Raw genomic sequence first — 18,540 nt, forward strand, 5'->3', positions numbered from 1 at the left:
GTTTCCAAAAGTGATGCAACAATGGGCTTGCGCGGTTGGCTTTCCTAGTCAGAGAACCAAATGTTACAGAACCTGGTCTGGATCACCCGGTGGAAGAACCAAGCGGCACTCAGAGATCTTGGAAGGCAGGAGGTTGATTTCTCACCAGTGGGCTCAGAAGAGATCACTCTCCAGAGGTCGGAGCCCCAAGCTAAGCGGAGGGGACAATTTAGTCTGTTACGTCCGCATTCCACATTCATAGTAATTCCTTGAGCTGGCAGGAAAGCAGGGTGGGAAGAAGAACTCGGAAGGGGAGTCTTCAGTCAGGGACTGGAATTTCCCTGTCAGTCCTGTAGGCCATCTTATAACAGATTTTTCCCCATCAAAAACATAACATATATTTGCCATGATGTGGCTTCCAAGGAATGAATAATTTTTTTTAAAGTTCTAAATTTTAAATCCTTTAGTGTGTCTTCCAAGAGGTTTCCTGGTTTCAAAAGTCACAAAGGTAAGTGGAAGAGATAAGTCACCTTAATAAAAACAGGGACTCTTTTGCTGTTTTTTTTTTTTTTTATCCCTCTCAGAATACTAATCCAACCTTAGCAAGTAGGAGCCTTAGCAAGTTGGAGTAAATTAAGAAATGAATCTGTGTTTGTTCCTTCTGTTTCTGCAAATGTTCTTGTGTAGAGAATGATTTGGAATCCCAAAGTAAAATATGAGATACCACATAAAGTAGATACATTTTAGGATTTTGTAACCAAAGTCTGTCAGGGGTTGAAATAAAGTCCTTCCCTGTCTGATTTTAACATTTTAGTATGTAACAAATGTTACAGGCTGAATTACATCTTCCTCAAATTCATATGTTGAAACCCCCATTATCTGCAAATGTGACCTTATTTTGGAATTAGCACCTTTAAAGGGTATTAAGTTAAAGAGGGATGGCTAGGCTCGACCCTAACCCAATATGTCTAGTGTCCTTATAAGAAAAGGAGATCATTCATATCAGATAAAGGGTTAATATCCAAAATCTATAAGGAACTCACCAAACTCCACACCAAAAAACAAACAACCCAGTNGAGTGAGGCAAATCACAAAGACTCTTAAATACAGAGAACAAACTGAGGATTGCTGGAGGGGTGTTGGGCGGGGGATGGGCTAAATGGGTGGTGGGATATAAGGAGGGCACTTGTTGGGATGAGTACTGGGTGTTTTATATAAGTAATGAATCACTGAATTTCACTCCTGAAATCATGACTATACTATATGTTAACTAACTTGGATTTAAATTAAACAAACAAATTAATTTTAAAAAAAGAGATTAGGAGGCAGAGGGAGAAGCCACACCCTGTACTTCTGAGAACCGAAACACCCAGAGAGAAAGCAGCTGTCTGCAGCCAAGGAGAAAGGCCTTAAGGGAAATCAAGTCTATTGATACTTTGATCTTGTACTTCCAGCCTCTAGGTCAATGAGAAAATAAATTTCTGTTATTTAAGCCACCCAGCCTGTGGTATTTTGTTTTGGAAGTCCTAACAAACGAATCCAACAGATCTGTGCCATTTGACTTCTGGTGACATAGGGTACAGTTTTTCGTCCCTTCCTTTCATTACTCATAAGGGAAGGGATGGAAAAACTGCACATTAAGAGACATTTGAAAATAAGTTAAAATACAAAGTTATATACCCAGTGCCACTTCTTTGGAAAAGGCATACAATTTTTATTGATAGGTATTAAGTTTCATCCAATCTGCACTGTATGTTGAATAAATGTGTACAGAATGGTTTAAAGGTGGCATTAAATGTTGGGTCTGCTAAGTTTGCTCACAGGTCTCAATCTAACGTAAGAAAGAATAAGGAATTTGGAGCCACTTCTTGTGATGATGAGGTGTTTGTGTATTAGAAAAGAGGGAATAAAATTTGACTTCTTGATTTTAGACTGTGGATAGCTATGAGACAAAGATGTTAGAAACATTGTTCATATTTTGCACTTATTAGTGTATAAGGAAACACTTGAAATATTTTATTTTTACTCAGAGTTCCCAAGAGATGAATGAGTTTCCTAAAGAATATGATCCAAGATCTGTTGGATTGACTCTTTTTTATAAGGTTGTTTGGAAGCAAATTTGTTTCCTTTGTATAATCATTCATGTGATTTGTCTTTTGGCCTAATTATAAATTCAGTTCTCAAAACAGTTTGTCCTTAAGTAAATTGTAATGCTGTTTTCTATTTAATTTTCTAGAAAAAGAAATCTAATGGAAATGTCCTCTCTCAGATTTATTTGTTATTATACTAGTTAATGAAAATATGTAGTTATTACTCTTTTTCCCTTATGTAATTTTGATGCTATGGAAATTACCCAGGATGCTTTCTAATAAAATAAAAATAATAGCTCAACAATCTTATCTGGGTTTTCTCAGGTCTGTCTTGCAAAATTAGCCATCAGGAAATACCTTATCTACCAAAATATAACACTAGCATATACAACAAAATGGTATTTCTTGGACTGTGGTTCACAGCAGAAGATACACAGAAAGCTGAAAATTTTCAGTATTTTCTTGTCAAGTTTTCAGTGACATTCTTGAAAAGAAGAGCCTGAATAATAAAAAGAAAGCAATATGCAAATTTGGGAAAGACCATCAGTGGCTAAGGAGCAGAAACTGGAAAAGGCAACTGTAATTTTGTTCAATTTTGTTACCAAGAATGTAGTCAATTTGTTAGAAAATGTGCCTGATTACAAGCTGATGATCAGTAATTTAAAAATAAGCATATATATGTGGAACCTTTTATTTGGGAGGTTTTGGTACTATCATCTACAGTACAGAAATTCTAATTTCACAAATGAAGAAAGAATTCACAAAAAAAGTTGCAGTTAATAGAGGCAGAAACAACCAGGCATATTTGATAAGCCACAAAGAGATGGAATTGAATGCAGTAAAAAGTATTTTTAATAGGAGACACAACTCTGCAAAAGACTTTTTTTCTCATTTTATAAATATATTAAGTGCTATTTGCTTTTCTATAGCACTAATATACCAAATTCATCTCCTTAATTTTAGTGAGGTACCAAGACTTTAAATGAGCATCCAAGTAAGGGGTGGGAGAGGGCAGCAGAGATTAGATGAGACCGTCTCTTTTGTGACTATTAGATTCAATGGCTTCATGGACATAGAGACAATGACCATAACAGCCAGCATTTATCTATCCCAGGCACTGTCCTTAGTGCTTTGGGGTTTTTTTTTTGTTGTTGTTGTTNGAGATCATGACCTAAGCGAAAGTCGGACGCTTAACCAACTAAGCCACCCAGGTGCCCCTGTCCTTAGTGCTTTGTAAAGTAACCTGTGAGACTCCAGGGTTATATGGAATGAAAAAACAAATAGTTCCAAATCAGAGGAGAATTGACAATGAAGTTCTAGAAGTTTATGTTTTAATCAGAAAATGGATTATCTCTATGGTTCCAATATTCTGAGGGATAAGGGAAATCTCATCTTTGATTCAGAGATTCCTGCTTATCCTCCACTACCCATTCTTCCCTTGCTAGCAGCTGGCATGTGACTGCTTGCTGTAAAGACTATGTGTTCCTTCCTACCTTCCAGTTAGGGGAGCCCATGTGACTCAGTTCTGGCCAAGAGAACAGAAATAGAAGTATTGTGAGATAACATGCAGGAACCTGCTTTATGAGACTATGTATATGCTTTAGATAGATCATCAGAATGTACTGTTTGTCTTGCCTCTTTGGGAAGGGACTTTGGTATCATGCAGTTAACACATCAGGCTAAATGATTTTATATGTCTCACAATGTTACAGCATGACAGCCAGCCAGATTTTTATATGCTTACATTTTTTTTAAAAGATGAAAATGTGGGGTGTCTGGGTAGCCCAGCTTGCTAAGTGACTGACTCTTGGTTTCAGCTCAGGTCATGATCTCCCGGTTCATGGGTTTGAGCCTCACATTGGGCTCTGTATTGACAACACACAACCTGCTTGGTATTCTCTCTCCCTCTCCCTCTCTCTCTGCTCCTTTCCCACTCAGTCTCTCTCTCTCTCTCTCTCTCAAAAATAAATAAATAAACATTTAAAAAATAAAGGTGAACACGTAGGAAGAAGAAAGTCGAAGTCATACTTCACTAATTCAATTAGTGAATTGAAGTAGATAGGACATAAAGTAGGAAAGTAGTAAATCTTAGAAATGGAGCAGATCAGTAAAGTCTGTGTTGACTCTTGAGTCATTGAAGAATTAATAGGCCACTATGCTAAAGCAAGGACTGGTTGTTCTTAACATGTAACAGTCTTGTTTATCTTATGAACTTGGTTTTCTGGATTCTCAACATCATCTACCACTTCCTTGGGAAAGAACAGTTCACATTTTAATATGTCCCACTACCATGGAATTTGCTTTCTGACATGTCTAATTTTTCTCCTATTCGTTCATTGCCTTATTCATTTTGGCAATTTTCAAGACTAGAGCTGATCAATGAAAACTCTCTCTCTCTCTCTCTCTTTCTCTTTGTTTTTGTACTTTATACTTACTTAGTTAAGGGTGTCCTTCTGTTGTCTGGCTGACTAACCCCTACAGCAGCTTGGTTCAAACTCAAGCATCATCTTTCATTAGGGAGTCCATCATTTCTAGAAACCCGGTTTAGGTCCCTCACGGCATGCTCCAGCCCACTCTGCGTATCTCCACCAATGCACCTGTCACTCAATGTTGTGGCTTTATTTGCTCCTGTCTCTTCTCCACTGGACTATAAGCTCCTTAAAGTCATGGACTGTCTTTCATCTCTACATTCCTAGATCCCAGAAAAGTGCCTGACTTATAGCAAATATGCAATAAATTCTTCCTTAAACTTTTTTTCCCTCAGATCTGAGATTCAAAATATCTCAAACATATTTTTCTTTAACATACTTTTAAAAAGTTTTTTTTAATGTTTTATTTATTTTTGAGAGAAAGAAAGTGAGGGTGAGCAGGAACAGAGAGAGAAAGGACAGAAAATCTGAAGTGGGCTATTTATACGTTGACAGCAGCAAGCCCAGCTCAGGGCTTGAACTCATGAACTGAGAAATTGTGCCCTGAGCAAAGTCCAACACTCAACTAAGTCACCCAGGCACTCCTAATATACTTTTAAAGTGAAATTTATTGAGGAGTAATTCACATCAATACAATTAACATTTAAAAATTGTATAGATCAATGAACTTTGCTAAGTGTATACCACTTTGTAAGCACACCACAGTTGTAATATAGAACATTTCTACAACCCTTGAAAGTTCTAGTTGCTCCTCTGCAGCTGTTCCCTTACCCCATGTCCAACCCCTGGAAAACACTCTGATTTTTGTCTCTGCAGTTTTGTTAGTGCTATGCTGCTGGTACTAATGGAATCATACACATCATGTGCAGGCATACCTCATTTTATTACACTTTATTCTGCTTCACAAATAAAGCGTTTTTACAAATTGAAGGTCTGGGGCAATCCTGCATCTAACAAGTCTATTGGCGTCACTTTTCCACAGCATTTGTTTACTGACTCTGTTACATTTTGGTAATTCCTGCAATATTTCAACCTTTATTATTATTATTATTATATTTGTTATGTGGTCAAAGATCTTTGGTATTACTATCGTATTTGTTTTGGGGTGCCACAAATTGTGCCCGNCTTGGGCCTCCTATTCCCTGAGACACAACAGTGTTGAAATTAGGGCACTTAACAACCATATAATGGACTCGAAGTATTCAAATGAAGAGTCAATTGTTATGGCAATTTTCATTGTTGCCTTATTTTAAGAAACTGCCCCAGCCGCCCCCACCCTCAAGAAGCACCACCTTGTTCAGTCAGTGGCCACCAACAGTGAGGCAAGACTTTCTATCAGCAAAAACATTATGACTCTCTGAAAACTCAGATGATGGCTAGCATTTTTTAGTGGTAGAGTATTTTTAAATTAGGGCATGTACATTGTTTTTTATACACAATGCTATTGCACACTTATTAGACTACAATGTAGTGTAAAGATAATTTTTATGCGTACTGGAAAGCCAAAAAACTCATTTGACTCACTTTATTACAATATTCACTTTATGAATGTGGTCGTCTAGAACCAAACCCACAATATCTCCAAGGTGTGTCTATACTCCTTTGAATTTGACTCTTTCCACTAGGCATAATGTGTTTGCAAGCCACCCATGTTGCACATATCAGTGGATTATTCCTTTTCATGCCTATGTAGTACCTATTTTATGCAGGATCTAAATAAGTTTATCCACTTGATGGATGTTATAGTTGTCTCCAGTTTTTAATTATTGGGTATAACGCTGCTATAATGATTCATATGTAGATCTTTATGTGGACAGATTTTCTTTTCTTTTTTTTAATATTTTTTATTTATTTCTAGGAGAGAGAGAGAGACAGCGTGAGCAGGGGAGGGTCAGAGAGAGAGGGGGAGATACAGACTCTGAAATTGGCTCCAGGCTCTGAGCTGGCAGTCAGCACATAGCCCGACGCGGGGCTCGAACCCACAAACCGCGAGATCATGACCTAATTGAAAGTCAGACGCTTAACCGACTAAGCCACCCAGGCGCCCCTATGTGGACAGATTTTCATTTCTCTTGGGAAAGTATGTAGGGTTGAGATTTCTGGGCTGTACAGTAAGCGTGTGTTTAATTTTATAATAAAATGCTAACCATTTGCAAAGCAGTGGTGCCAATTTATACTTCTACCAGCAGTGTACGTGATTTTCAGTTCATAAGTGCTTTTACATTTCTGGTTTTATGGTTGTCAGATATTGCTAAGTTACTAAAAAAATGAATAAAAATAAATGGATATATGTTCTGAAGTCTGGGGTGTTTTTGGTTGCTAGAGTAGAAAGATATTGAATAAGGCCCATTCCTCCCAAATAATTCCTCCAGTGGTTTAGATGGCGATACTTGAAATTCCTTCCTTGCAGTGTCATTGTCCCCCCAATACTTTATTAGAACTCAAAGACCTCAGGAAGCTGCTCAGATAGGATCACTTTATCAAGATTTGTCAGGGCCAGTGTCCAAAGCTCTGGCCCTGAGTTGGGAGGGAGAGCCATTCCGAGCATGGAGAGTCTGAGTGGAGGGATGAGTGAAAGCTGGGAAGAGCAGCATTCCAAGATGAGGCAGCCACACAGCAAATGGCCAACAACCAGGCTGGAGGGAGACTGGGGCAAGGCATCCATTTTACTTCTTTGCCAGCTGCGGTGGCAGCTTGGGGTTTGAGAAGCAGCTGTGCTGCTTTCTAGTCACCTGGCTTTAGGCAAATCCTGTAACCTTTGATTTCAACACCAGATTTTTTTTTTTCTCCTCCATCTGAGACACTGAGGAAATACGAGCAGCTCCATCTGCCTCAAATGCTTGTTGTGGGCATTGCATTGAGATGTACTGCTAAGTGCAAATATATACTTCATCAGTGTCTTTTAATTGGCCAATTTTATTTATTTATTTATTTTAAAACTTTTTCATACTTTTATTATAAAATTGTTGACTCCAAAGACAGATCATTTGTATATTAATTATCCACACTTTGTGGTAAATGGTCTTGTTCTAACAAAATAAGTATTTGTAGAAAAGGGTTTTTTTTTAACAGTTTGAAGTAAACTGTCTTTTTATAATATGACGGATACATATTGTTCTATTGAAAGTTACAATTGAGAGTCAAGTTTGATCATTGAAAGGCCTTATTGACCTAATAAGAACTAAAATAACCTCTGCATTTAAACTAAAAATTATAAACAAGATATAGATTCTAGAATTCAAGTTAATTGGCCAATTTTACAAAGTGCTTTCCCCCCTGAATTCTCTTCTGCTGAACCTTCTTTTGACTTTCACTCTATAACTACCACATCAATGGTCCCTTCTGTCTGATTCATCTAATCTCTTTTCCTGCCCCTTTAGAACATCCCACATGCTTTAGAGTAGTAGTTGGTGGTACATTCATAAATTTCTTCCCACAAAGTCCATCTCAGATCCAGAAAACAAAATTGTGAGGTTTTCTTTGTTTGCTTTTTAATTTTTTAAGGTTTATTTATTTTTGAGGAGAGAGAGAGACAGAGCATGAGCAGGGGAGTGGTAGAGAGAGGGAGACAAAGAATCCGAAGCAAGCTCCAGGCTCTGAGCTGTCAGCACAGAGGCCGATGTGGGGCTCAAACCACGAACTGTCAGATTATGACCTGAGCTGAAGTCTGAAGCTTAACTGACTAAGCCAATCAGGTGCCCCTAAAATTGTGAGGTTTTAGATGTGTCTGTGATGTTCCCTTCAGTTTTAGCTTGTGTAACACGACAAAGAATACTCAAGTTACACTGCAGTGAATTTGAAATGGGACTCAAATTGACCTGAGACGCTAGGAGCCTTCTTCATATCTGAGGAGGTGGAAAGATCCTTCTGTGATTCTTCCATTGTCTCTAACACAAGCATCTTTTCATAGGAGAAGTTCAGTCGTAGTCATTTATAAAACTCCTACATTTTCCTGGAAATTTTCCTATATTCCCTTTCTATTTATAACTCCATTTGTTTTGCCTTTTTTGTGTTCCAGCTTAGTGTTTGTTTATAAAAAAGATGTCATGTAATCCTTGCAATGCCCTCTGTGATAGGAAAGATGAAATGAAATTTTAACGGAGTCAATGACACGCCAGGGAAAACACATGTCTATGCAATGATGTCATCACGGATGATTCCATGGCCCCTTTGTTCTCTGGGGACCTGCTGTTTCCATAGGCCGTCTAGCTCACAGGATGGCTTTGCTTTCAAGTGGAGCCAATCTCAAAATTATGCTAAGTGTGAGGGCCAGAAGTTAATAGGAGCTAAGGAATTTCTGAAGACAATAGCACAAAGGAGATTCCTCTGTTCTTGGCAGCCAGTTCTCCAGACTGAGTGGAATGAGTCAAAATTCTGATGAAGGTCTTATTAAATCTGATGTCAGTAACCAGGACTACTTGGCACCTTGGACAGGGATTGGCTTAGCTTACTTTTTAGCTACGAAGTGCCCAGCCCAGCCCAGATGTCCACAGAAGGTGAATGTTTACCACTGGATTGCTGTTTCTCAGTGGTAGGGTCTGCTTGTTTCTAAGGTCCTTTTTGGTCGTACAGTCTGCTGATCATCCCTCGTTATTCCTTCTCTCTTTCTTCCATAGTAATGGAACCTCAGAGTTAAAGACGGGCACCTGGGTGGCCCGAATAAACTACGTTGTCAAGCCTCCTTTGTAGCTAGATGTGGCCATGTGACTACGTTCTGCCCAAAGAAATAGAATCACAATCATCACAGAGCAGCTTGTGCGAATCTTCCTCTGAATGCTTCTTCCTTTTGGCTAAGATTTCTGTGTCATGACTGAGGCCAAAACAGCCATCTTGGACGATGTGGTACCTTGAAATAGAGACCTCAGCTGTGGACTGACAAGATGATAGATGCCTGGGCTTCTGAGGACTTCATGGAACAAGTCCAGCAGCTCAGATGTGGACTGCCTACCTTCTGACTTCCATGAGTGTTTTAGTCCCTCTTATTTCTGTTCCCTGTTGCCAGCAGCAGGACCATTCTGATGCAGTAGCGTGCCAGCTGTGGGCACTTTCAGGAGATGAGAGATTAAAGTAGGTGTGGCACTGTTCTCATGGATTCCCAAAGACGGTCTCAGGAAGGAAGCAGTCACTGCCTGTCATATGACACAGTCCACTGTGATGGGCCTGTCCTTGCACCTTCACTCAGAACACATGGCATTTGCCCTGGGACGCCTGGCCTCCTTATTAGCAGCTCTGTCAGCGGGACCGCTAAGTGCTGGGTGGGCCAGGCACACCTAGGTGTATATATCACTGCCTATTTGTGGCAATTTTGTTTTGCTTCAACTTTAAAAGATTTCAGATGCAGGTATGTTATGACAGGCAGCGAGCTTCCACTGCTCTAGTCCAAACCCATTCTTGAGGCAGTGAGGCAATGAGTCCCAACATGTTTTGCTAAATTAATGACATGCTCAAGAATACGGTACCCAGAACAATGGCAAGAAGACCAATCCAGGCAGCTGGCACCTGGGTTCTAGTCCTGGCACCAATGATAGAAATATGCTATTGAGCAAGCTCCTGAACTGCTCTGGTTCTCAGGTTTTGTAAATGTGAAGGGATGGAGTGGGTTACATGATTTCTAAGATCCTGTTTGGTTGTACAGTCGGCTGGCTGCTCCCATTTCCCCTTCTCTCTTTCTTCCACAATAATAGAACATCAGCGTTCTGTTATCATTCTGTGACAATTTCTATCATCATTAGATAGATGAGGCTAACTTGTAATCTTATTCATGGGGCACCCGGGTGACTCAGTTGGTTGGGTGTCTGACTTCGGCTCAGATCATGATCTCACAGTTCATAAATTTGAGCCCCACATTGAGCTCATTGCTGTCAGCACTGCTCCATGCACGGAGCCTGCTGTGCATCTCTCTCTCCCTCTCATAAATCAATAAACCTTTTTTTAAAAAAATATTCAACTCATCTACTGAAAGTACATATAGTAAAAAAAAATATTATAGCATTTCCATTAGAAGAAATAAGCCAAATTCTGTCCTAATCTTTGGATATATATCTTAATGTCAGCAGTAGTAAGAACAAGAAATAGCATCTTGAGTGTCCTCAAGAAATCAATACTTGGTTTCCTACATCTGTGTTGTGAGCACGCCCTTAAGTATTCCTGACATCAGAGAATAGAATCTTTTATTTTGGGGGTAGTTAGTGGTCTTGTTCAAAGCCATTGCTACTAGCAGAAAAACCAAAAATCTAAGAAAAGAAGCCATTCAATAAATAAAACTACACTAAAAAAAACTAGACGACGTGTGAAAGTTTGAAATGATTTTCTCAATTTGAACAATGAGTGAGGACTTAATGTACTTTCAGCCTAGTGAGTCCAGAACTTGGGCAGCATAGACAGGGGGAGGATGGAGAAAATTGTTTAAACATTTCCCAGATGCTTTTTGTATCACATGCAGTGTTATGTATTCAGCCACCCATGAACTAGCTTGCAGAAGAGCCAAGGAACAACAATGCCATCGTTTTCCCTTTGAATAACTGCCTGTCACACAGAGTGCAAATGTGACTCTTCAGTAGTTTTTCACACTTTGCAAAATTCTGGGGAAAATGGGGGGGTGGAGGGTGGAAGGATACATCTCTCTCTCTCTATTAAAAAAATCTGTATTTAGGGGCGCCTGGTTGACTCACATGGTTAAGCAACCAATTCTTGATTTCAGCTCAGGCCATAATCTTGTGGTTCAGTTTGTGAGATCGAGCTCTGCATCAGGCTCTCTGCTGACAGCTCAGAGCCTGCTTGGGATTCTGTCTCCCTCTCTCTCTGCCTCTGGCATGTCATTCAGTCATCTGACTTTGCTCAGTCATGGTAAGATTTTTTTCCCATCTTGACTTCCTAACACCTGTCACCTTCCTCTTTGCATGCCACTGTCGTGAGCACCACAAGATAGACCCTCTAAGTCTCTTGCCTGGACTCTGGCCCAACCTCTCCCCATCTCCTTGCTTGTAGGCTGTCTTTCCAGCAAGTTACTGTGAGCCTGATTGCCAGATTAGGGTTTTTGCAACAAGATTTTTATCACTCTTCTGTGTAACAGAGATTCATTTTAATATACCAGAAAGACCATGAGCTTAGGTATCAGAGAGATGAGTTTAGATCTGGCTCCAAAATTAACTGGTAAATCACTTAACTCCTCTGAACCTCAAGTCCTTCTCTATAGCACAAAAAATTAAATGCCATGGACTGATGAATGTAAAATGCTTTGAGCAGTGACTGGGATACACCCTGTCAATTATTTGCTCAGTAATTATTATATTTAAAGGATTAAATTCCAGAATCTCAGCTACTTCCAGGCTCCACTACTATTCCATCATGTTGACAAAATTTCTGCTAAAACAACAATGTTTTATTTATTGCCCGGTATATTTCTTCTCCCTTTGCTATTTTTCTTTTTCAACTTCTCATTTTGAATCTTGTGCTTGGAATGTTAACTGCTAGTCCTTTAAAGTCTTCCTCCTCCAGAAATTCTTTAGGGACCACTTCAGCATATACTGCTCTCTTCCTTCCACGAACTTGCAACCATTCTTACTGTCGGGAGACGTCTCTCCGGTGGGTCTCTCCTGCTTCTGCATGTCTTTTGAGCAGAGGTACTGAATGCTTTTATTTTAGAGGATCGCTTCTAGGAAGCTTGTATACTAGCTGCCTAAGAACACAGAGGTAATTTCTCCCTCCAGAGCAAAGGGCAAGTTTGTTTACTGTCTAGTGTAACAAAGATAATGCCTCCTTTCAGGGCAAGAGTCAGGCAGGCTGACTGCCCTTAGAAAAGACATGGCTTCCCCAAGCTCAGTTCAGTTCCCTCAGTGCAACCCAGTGCGTATGTAAGGGTCACAGGCCCTTCTTTGCACTACCCTGTGGGAACTGGGGCTCAGAGAACCAGCGCAAATAATGATACTCTGGCTACTGCTATTGCTGTCAGTAACACAGTCCTTTGTCTCTGGTTCCTTGTGTGTTCTGCCAGCATCTTGTGAATCTGCAGTATGTTAACTTGTTAGCTTGCAAGTAGGATACAATTTCAGATCCTAAAATAGTTCTTGACAACTATTATTATTGTTATTATTTGGTTGCTATGGCTCCTAAATATTTTTTCATAACAATCTACTCTTTGCCCCCTTTTTTCTTGTCATGGGATTTTAGAGACTGATTTATGGAGAAACTGGTTTGTGGAGAAATTGCTTCTTTTCTGAAAAATGTTCTGAATCGTGGGTTGAATTGATTGCTTCCTGTAATGTCTTTTGTCTTGTTTCTGTAAACCATGATTCCCTCCCCCCACCTCCAATTCTTTTTTTTTATACTGGTCTGTCAGTTTCCGGTTACACACTGTCTCCAGACTTCTCTTGAGTTTTTTGACTTTGGTCTTTGTTACTACATTTACACTTCTTATGGACACAACCTCTTTTGATTTGCTTTTTAAAAAAAAAATCCCCCACAGTTTCTAGTGAACCTCATGAATGTTTGCTGAATGAAACATTAAGATCAAAATGATTAAGGAGTCTAGTCGGCTAATGGCCATCCTTTCCCTCTTTTCCACCAGAGGGCGCATTCTACTCCATATTGGATTTAGGAACATTTCAAAGTCTGGAATTCTGTCTGCCTTGAATACCTGGGTGTCTGTGCTTCTTAAATGTAGCTGAATGAAATAGTAAGTGTATAAAAATCCTTTATCAAGTGGAACCTTGGTCTGGTTACACTTCATCCTACACAGGAGTTCCAATTGGGACCAATAAATCCTTTTCTGAGTATGATTTCATCACTACTGCATTTCAGTGTATTACGTAGTGAGTTTGAAGGCCATTACCAAATCCTGAAAAATGAGTTCCTAATGATTTTTCACATTTTCCCAGCAACCTGCAAATTTATGTCAGTGTACACATACCAACTGTCCACACACAGAGCAGTGGTCTGACTAGGAATTCTGGACCTGCTGCTACTTTGATAGTTATCAAATAAATAGATTCTGTGTTTCGAGGTGGTAAGGGTGACTTGAGCAGTATTGAATCTTACAGAAATGAAGTCACAACTGCTTGCTTTCTTAAGTCTTTTTTTTTTTTAATTTTTAACGTTTATTTATTTTTGAGAGAGAGAGAGAGAGCATGAACAGAGAAAGGGCAGAGAGAGAGGGAGACACACAGAATCCGCAGCAGGCTCCAGGCTCTGAGCTGTCAGCACAGAGCCTGATGCAGGGCTCGAATCCACAGACCACAAGATCGTGACCCGAGCTGAAGTCGGACGCTTAACCGACTGAGCTATCCAGGTGCCCCATGCTTTCTTAACTCTTAAGTGAATGCGTTTCCTTTAAATTTTTTTTAAAAATTATTCATTTTTGATAGACAGGGAGAGACAGAACAGGAGCAGGGGAGAGGCAGAGAAAGAGGGAGACACAGAATCTGAAGCAGGCTCCAGTCTCTGAGCTGTCAGCACAGATCCGAATATGGGGCTTTAACTCATGCACCGTGAGATCATGACCTGAGATGAAGTCAGACGCTTACTGTCTAGGCCACCCAAGCACCCCATCCTTTTATCTTTCACAGTTTTCTCAAGGAGGTCAGAGCTAACTGAATAATCGACTCCCATCAGCATTTGGCTTTTATCAAACTGAATGGTTCATCCTAGGAAGATATTGTATTTGGATGCAGGGTGTTTGTTTGTTTGTTTGAAGCTTCATAGCTTTCCACATAACCACACTTTTTGAGGTGACTTGAGGTTGAACTCGCCACCTTGGGTGGGAGGACAAATGTGATGCAGTTACTGTTTTCTGCTCCACAGCTGCTCACAAGCTGACAGGGAGAGATTGTTTCAGGATAAACGAGAGGTCTGGATGAGGTGTGCACAAGTCTGGAGACTTCGCTGGAATAGGTCTTTATGAAGAGTCAAGAAGGCAGGAGCACAATATGTTGCTCTCCTTTCCTTTAGGGATGGCTCTGGTCTCTAAATTCTTCAGCTTTGCTAGCACAGAGAGGGTAGTTTCCTACTGCTTCTCATTTTTAATTTTAAAACATTTTGAAGGCATAATCTCTTAAGAGATGTAAGTGGGCCAGTGAAATTCCTTCAGGTGCCCTGGGTGTTCCTTGACAGAGTTTTGAGGGCAAGGCTTCATCTGAATTATCTTTGTATCCACTGCTCTGAGCTTGTCACTGTGCGGGCACATGGGAGGTGCTCATCAAATGTATTTTGACTTCATGCACAGGGTTCTAAAGGAGAGGATTCAGACACACTGTTTTTGATGTGACTCCTTGACTGTTCAGATACAATGCCTCTCTGCCTCTGAAGATCAGCGTGGGCAGAATATTACTTCCTCTTTTCACACCCTTATCTCAAAGGGCTTCTTCACCCAAGACCCAAGATGGGTACAGCACACATCCAACCCCCAAGAACTGAACCAACGGAGCACATTCAGGCTGGGTTTCTCTTTCCTTCCCCAGGAGGTACATAGGCAAGAACTAGCAGAGGAAACACTCTCACAACTTGCAATGCCGGTTAGGTTAACCCCAAGCAAATCAATGAAAAGCCTGCTTTTACCTTTTTATAAACTAGCAGGATCCTGTAATCTGAACTCCTTCCTGAAATTAACACATTTTAAGTTTATCCCTGAGCAGAACTTTGCAGCAGACTTGGGGCAAGGATTTCTATAGGCAATTAGTTAATGGACACAAAGAAAGTTTATGCCAACTCCTCACTTGTTTTCCCAGCTTGTCGCCTCTCAGCCATTGCTGGGAGTCAGATAGATGAATGACACATTTTTCAAAAACTCACTTAAAACTCAACTTCTGGCTTTCGGTTCTGGAACTTTGACCTCCGACGCCAGTGCTCGCGCTCACCGCTAGATCGCGCTGTCGGACAAGGAATTTGGGCCTCTGGACCCTCCAGGAGCCCAGGAGTCGGAGGGAGAAGAGGTGGGAACAGATGATAGTGAGATTGAGGAAAGGCAGAGCCCAGGGTATAACCTGAGGAATAAGACACAGAAAGCGTCCAAACTGAATAAATTCAACGAGCTCTGCCTCAGTCGATAAATGTCAATGTGTTGCAGATATTTTTTTAAAAATGTTTTATTTATTTCTAGGAGAGAGAGAGAGACAGTGTGAGCAGGGGAGGGTCAGAGAGAGAGGGAGTCACAGACTGAAACAGGTTCCAGGCTCTGAGCCGGCAGTCAGCACAGAGCCCGACGCGGGGCTCGAACTCACGAACCGCGAGATTATGACCTAAGCGAAAGTCGGACGCTTAACCAAGCCACCCAGGCGCCCCAATTTGTTGCAAATATTAACGGATTCCAAGGGGCATCAAGAACTGGACACTCTGCAAAAGGGGGTCAGATGTCAAGAGGATTTACACGTTTTTTAACTTATTTGTCCACTTACCATACCGGGAGTCTAACTTGCAGAATGGCCCCCGGAAGCCAAACCGCTGGAAGGCTCTGCACCCTCCACCCCCATCCATCGGCTCCCCTTTGCATAACCTTGAGTTGCACTCCTTTTCCTGAAAATGAGTACGTTTGGATTAGCTTGTGGATGTATGTCTTGTGTACTCCCTGAACCGGTGTCCCTTCCTTCCTCTTCCTGTCAACCTACTTTGGAAATATTGCCTAGAGATTTTTCTTTTCTGAGGAACCGAGGGTGTTTGCGGCCAGTGGTTTGTTACTGGCAGACCTTTGCAGCAACTATTTTCAAAAGCATTAAATCTAAGTCGGTGAATGAGAATGCCTTAAGGAAGAGAAGATGGCTACCGGGGTCCCCAGGATATCACTTTGGGCTGGAGAGCAGAACAATGTGAGTGCTTGGGTGGGGGAGGGAGGCTCCCAATTCTGGAAAAGGCAGCCCTAGGCTCCCCAGTGGGTGACTGACTGCTCAACTCCGCAGCTCTGAGCCAAATCAACTGGAAAGAACTCTTTTAAGAGAGAGAAACACACCCGAAGAGACTCTTAAAAGATGGAGAACAAACTGAGGACTGATGGAGGGAGGTGGGTGGGGGATGGGCTAGACGGGTGATAGGTACTAAGAAGGGTACTTGTTATGACGAGCATTGGGTGTTGTATGTAAGTGCTGAATCACTGAATCTATTCCTGAAACCAATATTCCATTGTATGTTAACTAATTAGAATTTAAATAACAATTAAAACCCAGTAAAACCAGGGTTTCACTGTCTGGGGAGGGGTACAACTTTGCCATCACAAATTAAAAACAACGAAAAGGACATAAAGAAAGAAAAGCGCGCGCACACACACGCACACACACACACACACACCTGGGCGAAATGCAACCCCCAGCCAGCCTTGGCTGGCCTGCGAGGCAGCAGCTTTCCGTTTCTTAGACAGTAGATGTCTGTTTCCCAAGGGGCGTCCCTGGCGGTTGCACGCCCCTGTGCAGGCCAGGATGTCTGCTGAACCCCAGCGCAACGCGACTGCATGACCCGCCTGCGGCTGCTGGGACTTATCTATCTGCGTCTTGGCTCTGTCCTTGAGTCTGCCACCAGCCCACTTGTGTCTGTAAGGAGGAATTTGAGTGAGGGTGCGGGTAGAGGGCTGGCCCGCGAGCGAAGGACAGTTCTCCACCGGCTGGGTAGAAGAGCTCACTGGTACCCAGCTAATGACCCCGTTCTGCGTTGTGCACGTCCGGTTATTCCCGTCCGGGACGCGCTTCTGCCCCTGGGGGTTTGTGCCGGACACCCGGGTTGTGAGAATCTGAAGGGGGAAAACGCCTGTGCACTGTGCGCGTGTGTGGGCTCTTTGTGACAGCTGCCCAGCGGGACTTCGAGTGGGCCGTGTGTAGTCAGAGAATGTGCAGAGGTGGAGATTCCCATTCTTCTCCATTCTTTCCCTCCAGCCTTCTCTCTGGCTTCCTCTGGCTTTAGCTGGAGGCAGCTGCTAGTGGGGCGGAATGGAGGGGGGTGGGTGCTCTGCAAGTTCTTGTCATTCTAAAGGCAAGTTCAGAGGATATCAAGCCTGTTGGAGGGAAGGCCAAATTTGCAGACGTCAGTCAAATAGGGAAGAGAGGTTTACATTGGGGACAAAACCTCCCCTTTTACTATTGCTGGCGATCAATTCCAGTGGCATGGTCCCTGCCTTCCCCTCTGAGCCTCCTCCCGCACCTCGGTTGCTCACCCCTGCAGGGCTAACCTCTGGGCTTCAAAAGGCCAAACGTGCAGAGCTTGTGACCGGGGCACAGACGTGTGTAATCTGAACCTCTCCCGGACCGTTTTTCTGATGCTACAGTGTTAGAACCCGGCGCGTCCTCCTGTGCATCTAGTAAAATTTGGCAACCCCGAGTGCCAGGCTTCCTGCTCTGGGCCAACGGGGTGGAGCCGAGTGGGGGGAGGGGACGGTAAAAAGGAGAGGATGCTGGCAGAAAGTCGGCAGCCCTCCTTCGGCGTCCAACTCTTTGGTCGTTGGGGGAAACGTACTTTCATTCGTCTCGACTCTACGGGGTTGAAGGGCAGAGTCTTTGGTCCAAAGCCTCCGCCCGCGGCCAGGTTATGCTCTGGTCCAGACGACACATTTCTACCGTGATTGTAACTTGTTCCCTAGTGGCTTCTTGTGCCGAGGGTCCCAAGGTTTCATTGCGTCCCTTGAACCTCTCTCTTGGCTCAAATTAAGCCCCTTAGTTCCGTCCCGAAGCGTCAGCGAAGTAAGACAGGGCTGGGAAAGCCATCCCGTCGCTGAGCCCCGCGACGGCGGCTGTACGGGTTTCCAACCGGCCGCTCAGAGATTGAAAAAGACAGAAGGCGCGCCGCGTGCACAGACAGTTAGTTAATGGAAACCCTGTAAATCGGTTTTAAGTGCACCCAGGACGGAGGGGGAGGAAAGTGTAGGTGGTGATGATGGGGGATGGGGCTAGGGTGGGGTAGGGTCGGTCACACTTTCTTGCAGGTCTGCAAATCAGAGTCTCATCCCTCCCTCCCATTGTTCTTAATTTAGGAAAATAAATTCATTAAAGAAAATCGCAAGGATAGGGAAACCCGAGCTCCCCAGCCCGCCCCAAGCAGAGGAGTGCGCGGCTTCCCTTGGCAGGGAACCCGGG

General features: G+C 42.4%; 1 long non-coding RNA gene across 1 annotated transcript; it reads left to right on the top strand.

Annotated features, from left to right (window-relative positions):
* The first annotated feature begins 91 nt into the window (after window positions 1–91).
* LOC144236763 (uncharacterized) lies at window positions 92–9,616 on the top strand. Its single transcript, XR_013336640.1, has 3 exons — window positions 92–176; window positions 447–487; window positions 9,115–9,616. It is a non-coding gene; the product is annotated as an uncharacterized LOC144236763 (long non-coding RNA).
* Window positions 9,617–18,540: the final 8,924 nt, after the last annotated feature.

Source organism: Crocuta crocuta, unplaced genomic scaffold, assembly GCF_008692635.1.
Source record: "Crocuta crocuta isolate KB4526 unplaced genomic scaffold, BGI_CrCroc_1.0 scaffold270, whole genome shotgun sequence".
Lineage (NCBI taxonomy): Eukaryota > Metazoa > Chordata > Mammalia > Carnivora > Hyaenidae > Crocuta > Crocuta crocuta.